General features: G+C 36.6%; 1 long non-coding RNA gene across 1 annotated transcript; it reads left to right on the forward strand.

The window, feature by feature from the left end:
* Positions 1-3,447: 3,447 nt before the first annotated feature.
* Positions 3,448-11,315, forward strand: LOC115430221 (uncharacterized). Its single transcript, XR_003936903.1, has 3 exons — positions 3,448-3,631; positions 7,445-7,450; positions 11,304-11,315. It is a non-coding gene; the product is annotated as an uncharacterized LOC115430221 (long non-coding RNA).
* Positions 11,316-11,765: the final 450 nt, after the last annotated feature.

The raw sequence follows: 11,765 nt of genomic DNA on the forward strand, positions 1-11,765 counted from the left end.
TTTCACACCCACAACCCCAGGCTGTCAAAACAATGTAAAAGAGAAGGACTGGAATAGAACAACATCATGTATGTCAATGCAAATGAGTAACCAAAACAAGTTAAAATTAAAATTAAACAAGTGAAATATCTGTCCATGCTGCAAAATAATTTCACTTGACAAGATTTCTTGATTTAAGATTGTTAAATCTAGAAATAAGCATGTCTACAGATGTATGAACATGTAAAATAAGAAATAAACTCTTAAAACAAGATAAATTATCTGACACTTCTTTTTTTTTTAATCTTGGTAAGAACCAAATAGTTTGCAGAGTACACTTGCAGCTTTGCTCAATACATATATCTATAAAAACAAAAATCAACAACAACATAAGCATATCTATCATCTCAGTTCAATATTCCTAAATAATTTTAAATTTAAGGCTTTTTTTTTTTTTTAAACTTTGCCAAAGGAGTGAACAACTTAAATGCATCATCAGGTCCATTCTATAATTTCACACCCACAACCCCAGTCCATCTAGACTTCATATTTGTCCTCACTTTAGTCCATTCACAAATATAAAGCTCTATGAAATTAGAATTACTCTCTTAATTCCAAGAAATCACGAATGGTATTTGGGACAATACTATTTGTATCCCTCATCTTCCACATACCTATTTAGAAAATTTTTTTTATACCTATTGTTTTAATATATTTATGTTTGTACTTTCCTTTATCTCCTGCTCCAGACTGTTCCACAAAGTCAGCCCACAGCTTGTTATGCACATACTATTCATTGTTGTTCTTACTTTATGTTTGTTTTGTTTTTTTATTTAGGTCTCCCCTTAAATTGTAGCCTCCTTCTCTCTCTGTGAACATTCCCTGGATATTTTTTGCCAGTAGATTATTTCTTGCTTTGTACATCATCTGTACTGTTTTAATTTTACCAAATCCATACATTTCAATGTGTGTGATTTCATACATAGTGGGTTTGTGTGTTCTCTGTATCCTGTTTTGTTTATTGTCCTTATTGCTCTTTTCTATAGTGTGCATAAGGGCTGTAGAATGCTTTTGTAGATGTTTATAGATGTAAAAGCTACTATAAAAGTTTGATTTAATAATTGTTTTTTGAAATGAAAATATTCACCATAGGGAACATTTAACTAATATACACATGCTTGACTACATGCATGTTTTTGAGCACATTTGTGCATCCATGTTAATGGGATAAAAATCTACATCGCATTAATTTTTTTCTGCAAGCATTACATCTTTAGCAAACAAACGTGTGCATATGAATGAGAACATTGACTGTGATTGGGAAATTAGATCTAAATTACCAGAAGCACTTACCTTGGCATGAATATGATGGAAGGTCATGCACTAACAAGTACAGCCAGGCACTGATTAGTGGGTAATGCACTTAGTTCAGTAAGTGGAGTAAAGCGCTCCACTGTATAATTGGGATAGACTGGATTTGCTTCACCTCGTCTGCCAGCATGGCACAGCATTAACAGTTACAGGAGCACGTAGCTTACAGCCGCACATTTCAGACACAACAATGCGCCACTGTTAAGCACAAACCTATAATGTACTTACTATGGAATTAAATGTAAAAGCACAGAAGTCTTAGGCAGATAGTTTGAGCAAGATCAGGAAACCCTAGATGGGGGGGGGGGTGTAGTGGCAGTGAAATGAACACAAACCTAAGACTGAACAAGTTAGAGTTAAGTTGAGCAGGATTTGAATTGGTAACCAGGAGTGACGCAAGAAAAGCAGGTGAACAAGAGCTACAAGCAGGCATATTTAACAAACAGAACAGCCATTACAGACAAAAGATGGAGGTCTAAGTCCATCTATTCCAGGAGCAATTGATTTATTTATTGGGCAACATGAAAAACTTTGACGGTTGTTATAGGCCAGACCAATACACTGCAAAAAGTGGTGTCTAAAAACAAGATAAAAACACTAAATCTGAGGAAAAAGGTACTCAAGACAATAATAATAATAATAATAATAATAATAATAATATATTTTATTTGTATAGCGCTTTTTATAGAACTTAAAGACACTTTACATACAGCAGATAAAAACAGAAACCAAACACATTAAAAACAGATAAAAAAGAAGGTGCAAAAGGCAGGTATATAAATATAAAACAAACATTAAAATTAAACATTAAAATCAATCTTAAATGAAATAAAATAAATAAATCTTAAAAACTGAGTTTACAAAGCGCTTTGACAGATAAAGCAGAAGGGCACCACAGCAGGATACAACTGAAAACAAAAAACACGACGCAAGCAAAGACATTAAAACATAGAAAACAACACAACACAATAAAAGTACAGCAAACTCAAAAACATGACACTCTGAATAAATTTGAGTGTATCGAAGTAGAGAGGGCAGATATAACATAACATGAGGCTGTCAAAACAAGGTAAAAGTGAAGGAATGGAATAAAACAACATCATGTATGTCAATATAAATGAATAACCAAAACAAGGTAAAATTAAAATTAAACAAGTGAAATATCTTTCCATGCGGCAAACTAATTTCACTTGACAAGATTTCTTGAATTAAGTTTGTTAAATCTAGAAATAAGCATGTCTACAGATGCATGAACATGTAAAATAAGAAATTAACTCTTAAAACAAGATAAATTATCTAACACTTCTTTTTTATCTTGGTAAGAACCAAATAGTTTGCAGAGTACACTTGCAGCTTTGCTCAATACATATCTCTATAAAAACAGTAAATGAAACAATGCAATACTACAATGACAATGTGGAGCACAGAATACAACTATTTAACCTTTAATGCCAAACGTATCATATTTGATACATGAGTTTTGAAGCCCTCTACATGATCAGTGTGATTTTTTTTTCTTGAAAAATCTGATGTACACAATTAGATACATGCAATGCACAGATAATTCACGAGGGGGGAGGAATTTGTTCACCACAGGCCTTTCCAGTGACACTACAAGACTGTCATTAATGAGGAAGTAGGCAGAACTTTGCCAATTTTGAAACGGAATTACCAATTTGTTAGACATGTTTGCCTTATATTGTTTTTGTTTGTTCAAAAATAATGATATTTGAGCATTGAGACCTGGTGTATCAAATATGATACAAAATAGAAACGCATACATAGAAATTGCTATTTTAAAAAAAATATTTGCTTGTTCATAAGGACCAATAAAGGCTCCAGTTTCAAAGAACTGGAATTTTCTGTCAGTGATTTAATGGTTCAGGCTTTACAGGGTTAATGAATATTCACAAAAACATTTTTCAAAAATATGCAAACGGAAAACCACATTAACTTTACATGGGAAAAAAAATGCATCCTGCTTTGTTTATTGGCATATCTCAGTTTTTTTTTTCTTTACCTCTGACTTCAGTGAAGAAATACTTAGAAGTCCATGTCTTGTTAAAAACTCTGCATTCTGAATTATTCTCCTTTTTTTGCCTTAGCTGACATGTTCATGGGCTGAAGCTGACCAACAAATAACCAAGTCTAGTATGCACAAAAAAAATGTTAATTTAGTAGATCCTTCAAAATAAAAGCGGTGCTGTTGTATTGGTTGCATCAATTATGATGATTTTCATTGACTTTTAATTTTCCAGTGACCTCATGTGGGCCAATCAGGGTCAGCTATCGGGCCACTCAATGCCCAGGTCTGACCTACTCGGAGGTCATGCTGGACAGATCAGGAGGAACGGCAGAACAGGGAGATTGGATGCGGATGATATTGGGTCAATGCTGGGTCTCTTGGTAGTTTCTGGATAACATAAGAGGAACAAGATTGGTCTTGTGGCTGCCTGGTGAACCCGGATGGGCCGTGATGATGAGAGCGTCAGGGTCTGTGAGAAGAGCGAATGCAGCAAATGCGTCCTTGATGTAGTCAGACAAACTGTGGTAACAAGCATCAAACAAAAGCACCAACTGTGACTCTGCAGAGGAAGAAGTTCCAGTTATGATATGCTTAGGCTCTGAGCTCCCCAGATCAAAAGCCTCCTTCATCTGTGGTTTGCTGACTCCCACCCAAATCAGTGGCTCCCCACAGCTTTGTTCGCCCCACGACATGAATGTTGGAAAAGGCAACTCTAACTCCTCCAACAGGAGTTACACATCAAATAGCACAGTCGATTCAACACTGTACATTTATATATATAATAAATACTAGTCTCAACTGTTCTTTGCACAGTTTGCATCCCAGGTTGGTTGCGTTTCCTGATCCACATTCTTACCCTGGAGAGTTAAGAGTGGGTCAGAATGAGTCCTTGAGTAAAACTGAGTCAGTGTTGTATGAGAGCCAGGCGTGTTTTGGAAACTGCACTTAGTGGCTGTCGGTATAATTCTTCCAGATACTTCCCCATTGGCTTCTCTGTGTGGCCAGGTCCCTTGCGTCATGATTATGGTGACCCAGAGCATAAGCTGAGATAATTCTCTTAAGCCAGGTATATACTGTGCTATTGTGGGCTTTACCTGACCAAAGATGACTGAGTAATATCTTTGGTCACGGACCATATGTTCAGTCAGATATGTCCACTACTGTGCATCATAAACTGTCCATGCAAATCTGTTAAATACCAGCAACTATGGTCGTAAATATGCTTTGTGAGCTCTCAACAACCTTTTTTCACCAAAATCTTATCATCTTATCATCTTATCCTTGAATGGAATGAACATTTACAGATACAGACGGGGAGGCAAGGAATTTTTTTTTTGTTTGTTTTTTTTTTTTGTTTGGTTGGTTTGTTTGTTTGTTAACACTCTAGCAGCAAAACTATTGGTTGAATTCAAACCAAATTTGGTTTATAGATTGCAAGTGACCCAGAATAGATGTGACTACATTTTGGGAAAAGTAGGCCTAAGTTCCAATGTTTCATGAATTTTTTATTTATTTATTTTTTTTCCATTTACTTATAAAGGGCGGAATTTCAAACATCTATGAAAACATCAATTTTGTTTCAATTTACTTCAGACTTGACACATATATAGAGGCAACTGATATGCTGACATCACAACATGCATAGACACAATCACATCAGCTGGATCTGTGCCAAAAAAAGCTACAATACATGCGAGGGGCGGGGTTTGTTGTGCCTGGCACCACTTGCTTGAAAATGTTGTACACATGATGGTGACGGACTGACAGACAGACACGCATGCATCATACATGCATCTAAATACAGTGGGCCCACATCATATCGTGACATTTCACAGTCTTGTAACCAAATTTGGACAGTGCCATCAAATTTCAGACAGCCATCTCAGTGTCACTGCTCATACAACCCAGGTCTACGCAACAGCTAATTGGAAATCTGCATTTAAGTGATGCACTGATCAGAGCAACAGACGAGTTTATGTAGGTAAAAGTTCTAAACTCAAGCTATTTTTGCTAAATTGACATCTCTCTTGGCCTATTTTTCTCAGGCATAACCAGGTCCTTTTGTCCAATTTTGTATTTTTTTTCTGTATACATAAATACACGTTTTTACCAGAACAATCATCAGCTTAGGTTTGTTGTTTACCACCATAGCAGCTGAAATTACATCGTCTAAGTCTGCAAATACGAAGTTGGCAAATCTGCTACTGACATCACTGAATTCAAGATACAAGTGTTGCCAGATTATAGGCTTGTGCAATAATCAGCTCAGTGGAAAGGTAAAGATGGGAAAATCTCTTTTATTATCTATATTCCTTTGAGTGCAGATGTACTTCTTTACTCTGCCATTTGAAGTGAATCCTTTATATACATTTCATGCTCTCTTGACCGCTCAAGGCTATCTGATCACAAGTAAAAGCTGATAAATTGTAATTTACAAGAAATCCTTTGATTTTTTGTCATGCAGAGAGGAGATAACCTTCCTTTGACTGTGAACACTGAAGACAACCTCTGTTTGAGGACTGACTTCTGCTGCAAGAAAATGGTTGGTGTTTGTTGGCCATGGGGTCAGTAGGTCAACACATGAGTCTGTACACGGTACAGAAACCTAATGCTCAATGTAGCAACAGTGCCTGTGCTAAATACTGCAGGAAGAAGCTCTTTTGGTTGAACATTTGATTGTGTAGAAGTGGTGTAAATATGGCTAAATGAAAAAAAAAAAAAAGGAAATACATGTAAAAAAGACATGTACCTTTGACATAGCTCAGAGGGACCTCTTGTTCTTTTCCGTAGTGAACAGGAAGAGAACGCTGAATGAAATATTTATTCCAGTAAAGTGTAGCCTATTAGCCATATAAGTAGGAGTAACACCCATTAATATTAACACAATGTGCTTATTATTGAGCATTATTATAAAAACATGTGCCACTATAAATCAAATGTATACATCTGGAGCTTCTGTTAGCATGAAACCACAACACTGGTCATCTTTATAGTAGTTCTCCACAGTACAAGCAGGAGCACAAGGGTTAACAAATGGCCTTTAACATACAGTCCATTTATTCTAAGCCTAATACACATTCCATCTGCAATGATTTGACAGGGACATTCTGAAAACACAAATGCACATAGCAAGGCTAACATCATTAGTAGCACGGCCTATTCTGGACTCTCCCTCAGATTAGTGAAAGCATTTTCTCTTTAATGGATGACTCATGCAAGTTGTTGACAAGAACATGGTCCAGTGTTCCCAGAGGAGCTTGTACTGAAAAGCCTCCCACTCACATTATCCATTCACGATTCAATAAAAAGCCAGGTTATCAGATGGAGTGAATGCCAAATTACACATGGCAGTTTTTTGTTACCTCTCTGCAGTTTGCAGATATTCAGAAAAGGATGGCCACAAACAAACAAACTGGGCTATAAACCAGAGACATTTTGTGCGTTTTGCAGATATCCTAACATGAACATTGAAATAACTGATAGTATTGATCTGAATTTCAGGTACTTAGTTGTGTGTGTTAAGTTGACAAAATGTATTTCTGCTGATTTTTGTAGTCCAGCTCCACTTACAGTTAAGCTTTATGAAACCCCTGTATCACACATTTTCCTAAAGGAAAACAGACACAGAACACAATCCACTGAAATCAATTTGAATTACTGTGGAGATAAGAGACTGAAGAATGATAAGGATGAAGATGAGTGTTATAAGCCTCAGAATAGGATGCAAATTTAGTTAAGTCAAAATCTTGATGAACAAAGCAGACTTTTACAAAAATGCAGTTTTATTTTCCAAACAACAGGGTATCAAATATTTGATCTTAAGTAACACCTTGATTTTGTGGCTTTTAGCTGACGAGTAAGGATATATGTTTGGTCTCAGCATTGGTACAGATACAACCACCAACCTTAAAATAAATTTTCACAAAGCATATGTTTAATGTGACTGGAGTGAACTAGCTAAAGATGCAGCTTTCCCCCTGTTATTAAGAGTTTGAAATACAGTATTAACACAACATATAATCCCTTTAATGTTCACTCCTATTGACTTTACTGTTAGCTCTTACATAGGTTGATGTTGGTCTTACGTAGCCTGGTGATAGATTATGTAGCATACACTATTGTTCCAGAATAGTGGTAAAAGTTATCTGTGTTACTTGGCTAGTTCTTGGGCGTAGGATGCTGTGACATTGCATTTCCCAAAAAATGTTGGAAGAGAAGTTGTTTGGTGGAACATGCGCGCCTGAGGGAGCGTGTCAGGTATTAAAATGATGAGCTTTGATCAAACTTTCCAATTTTAGGGTGGTTTTTGCAGCTCTGAGGTCATGTAGTAAGTGGAAGTGTTAGAGCAGCTACAAGTTTTACATTTTGAAATGTTGTGCTATTAAACTAGTTGAACACATTCACAGAAAAACAAGTTGGGACAATTATGTCCTTCTAACATGTTGTTTTGCACACATCCCTAACACCAATAAACAAATACACACCCTTCGAAGTAACATCCAGTATTCAAACAAGTGAGTGTGTAGCACATTATGTACTGACACTGTAATTTCAGCATGTGCTGCTCATGCATTTCCTCTTGAATTGCCGAATTGATGAGTAACCTGTGTGTGGCTGTTTTATTGTAACTGTTTATACCATCCTGAGAATTATGGCACAAGGATCCAAGCAGAATACAGTTATGAATGCAGTTCTTCAAGCTACGTACGAAGGAAGAGAAGGAACTTAAGCGATCTATATATATGATTGTGAAACACTATACTTCAGGCCAATGGTTCAATTGACTGTATCAAATGCTACTGAAGAACAAAGTGTAGAGGGAACAGGATCAGATGGGGGCAGAGTTATATTACAAAGGAATTCCTTAATGAGGTTGGTTGGGGGAACAGACAGCATATCTGATCTGATGCTAAACAGGGACAGTAACCCTCACACACAACCCTCTTCATGTTAAATCAGATATGTTACTGCCCCAAGAGGGAAGCCAATCAAAGGCATTACCATCCTAATGGGTCTGTAATGTGCAAACTGATTAAGATATATGTAAGTCAACACTGAAACAGATCTATTAAAGGAGCCATCAAAGGGGTATCATATTTTTCCAATTTTCAGCTTCCAGACATGAACAAAGTAAAGTTAATGTAAAAAAGACAAGGCATATTTGGTTTGGTTCTGGTGTAACAAAGGCATATACAGGGTGGGGAAGCAAAATTTACAATGAACATTTAGATGTTTTTTTCTCAGCAGGCACTACGTCAATTGTTTTGAAATCAAACATATATTGATGTGATAATCATACCTAACACTATTATCCATACCTTTTCAGAAACTTTTGCCCATATGAGTAATCAGGAAAGCAAACGTCAAAGAGTGTGGGATTTGCTGAATGCACTCGTCACACCAAAGGAGATTTCAAAAATAGTTGGAGTGTCCATAAAGACTGTTTATAATGGAAAGAAGAGAATGACTATGAGCAAAACTATTACGAGAAAGTCTGGAATATACTATTAAAGAAGAATGGGAGAAGTTGTCACCTGAATATTTGAGGAACACTTGCACAAGTTTCAGGAAGCGTGTGAAGGCAGTTATTGAGAAAGAAGGAGGACACATAGAATAAAAACATTTTCTATTATGTCACTTTTCTTGTGGCAAATAAATTCTCATGACTTTCAATAAACTAATTGTTCATACACTGTCTTTCAATCCCTGCCTCAAAATATTGTAAACTTTGCTTCCCCACCCTGTATATTCTATTATTTCAGCTCTGTGAAAGTTCTACCAACATGTGCAAAAAAGAGAGACACATCTGCTCTGCCAATTGTCTTCCTTCTAGACAAAATCACCCTGTCTTATTTTAGAAGGGATTAAGACATATGAAGGATTCTGTGGCATTCTCAGAGGTCTAAACTCTCCTGGGGAGATTTGAGATTACTGTCATGAACAGACAGCAAGAGCAGGACTGCAGTGTTTTTTATATCACTTCCTGGAGTGATGAAATGCCTCAGAGCGGTGTTCATAAATGTCAGTCATACCCCGGCAGAGCTTTATGCCACTGAATTAATATTATATGTCAAACAATGCTCAGTCCAATTTTATGGGTCTATATCTGGCTGCATGAATAGTCTGAGTCATGTAGACCTGTCCTGGTCTGCATGGTCTGTGAGGTGAATCCACACTAAATGAAATATCTATTATTAGAGTTCAAATTTCATATGGAGTTTAGTCTAGAAATGAATGTTCTTCTGAAAATGAGGGGGAAAAGCGATCTTTTCCTACATAAACTAAAGTATTGGAAGCTGATATTGACAAATCAGCTTTACAAGTTAACCTAGTGCCGCAATCAATCAATAATCACAACTAATACACTGTTGTCCATAAAGTTGGAATAATTTTGTTTTCAGACACATTCTTCTTTCAGACACATTCCTCTTTGTCATGTTTGTTGTATTTCAATGACATAAAGGTTGGATAAATGTGACCTGGCTGTTCAAACTGAAGTCGCATTGCAAAATCAATCAGATATGTATTGGATTTAGGACCACATATGAAAGTGGCCTGGGTCGGATTTGAAAAAATCAGATTTGTGCTGTTCAAACTGTCTCTGACAAATCGGACACAGGTCATATATGGGCAAAAAAAAATCGGATTTGGGCCACATTTGCCTGCAGTCTGAATGTAGCCTAGGAAAAGGCTGTTTGAGGTGCTCTTTGGAAAAGGGATTCATAAAGTAGATAACAAACAGGTAGAAAACTCTCTCTCTTCCTGTTTGTTATCTACATTCCTCTTTTTATTTCTGTTTATACCCATCACTAATCACCTTTGACAAGGTACAATGATCACATACTGAGTCCCAGTTGCACTTAATCTATCAAGAATAACTAACATTGTCACAGTCATTTCATGATAAGAGGGGAAAATATTTCATTCCAACTTTATGGGCAACAGTGTTTGTCATTTATTTATTGTTTCAGTTTTCTTGATTAATAATTGTGTTGTTCGTTCGTTCGTTCATTTGTTTGTTTGTTCATTCGTTCGTTCATTCATTCATTCATTCTTTGGGGACTATTCCAGCTACCAATGGGCGAAGGAGGGTACATCCTGGAATTAATCACTGTGTTCACTATTCTTGCATCATAAGACAAATTAATTATAATTGAATATAACTGAATTATGGCCAAATTCAGGTTTTGTGAAGTAAAAGTAACACTGACTTTTGACCTTTGGCTGCCACAAATATATATAGTTCATCCTTGAATCCAAGTGAGTATTTATGCCAAATCTGAAGAACTACCCACACAGCAACACACTGAGGTAGTGCATTCACAAGAATGGAGAGTCAAAAGGCAAAAGCAAATACAACCTTTGACCTTTATCACCTAAAATCTAAATATTTGATCTTTGGGCCCAGGTTTATCCCAAATTTGAATCTGAATCCCAAAATCTATTTTCTAATTTTATTTTTCTCACATTTTTTCTTTTATTTTGTATTTATCATATACTAAAAAGAAAGAATTCCCTGTATGTCTTTACGTACTTGCCAAATTAACTTAATTCTGCTTCCTCTCATTTTTTTTAAGCCATTCTTTTCTGTTTTAAATATAATGGGACAAACCAATGGACAAATGTGTCAAACCATTCATTTTGCTTTCTCCACTGCAAAACTGATGGAACCAATGGAACGTCACAGGCACTTTTTTTTGCCATGCTAAAAAAATAACCCACCATTTTATGTTTGTGTTGCCAACTCTCATGAAAAAGGTATTCAAATGTGGATATTGTTACGCTTCAGGGAGAGTCCACATGAAAATACTGCTACTCAATGGTAAACATGACGTGTCTTTGAAAGGAATAATTGTTACTTGAGCTTTAAATCTCCACCTTCTCCATATCAACAGATCTTTAAAATGGTCAAATAGGGCCATTAAAGGGTAGTATTTTAAGCATTCATACCCCGTGTGACAGAAATTGCTGCTGAAACAAAACCACAAGTCAGGTTTGACAGCTGCTATTCAACGGCGCTTGTGTGTGTCTTGTGTGACGGACACTCTGTGGGCCCTTTCTGTTCCCAGCTATTTTTTATGATGCCAGATGGTCGCCCTTATACACAATGCAGTGCCCTCTCCATCATGTCCTGCACACTGATACCTAAGCTTGTGGTGGGAACTGGACGTGGAGCCCAGATGAAAGTAGCAGCTCGTTGTCAGACTGTTGCTTTAACTGGTCTCCAGAGCCCGGAGCCTCTCTTTCAGTACTGATCTCAAAGCCTTCCCTTCTCTCTTCACTTGTGTTTTGTTCTTCCTTCTGTCATCTTCTCCTCAGTGTGTTTTGATTCTCCTGCCATCTGCTGTCAATTTTACATTAGCGGGAATACAGAGTGCCTTGTTTGACT

The sequence above is a fragment of the Sphaeramia orbicularis genome, chromosome 12 (assembly GCF_902148855.1).
Source record: "Sphaeramia orbicularis chromosome 12, fSphaOr1.1, whole genome shotgun sequence".
Taxonomy (NCBI): Eukaryota; Metazoa; Chordata; class Actinopteri; order Kurtiformes; family Apogonidae; genus Sphaeramia; species Sphaeramia orbicularis.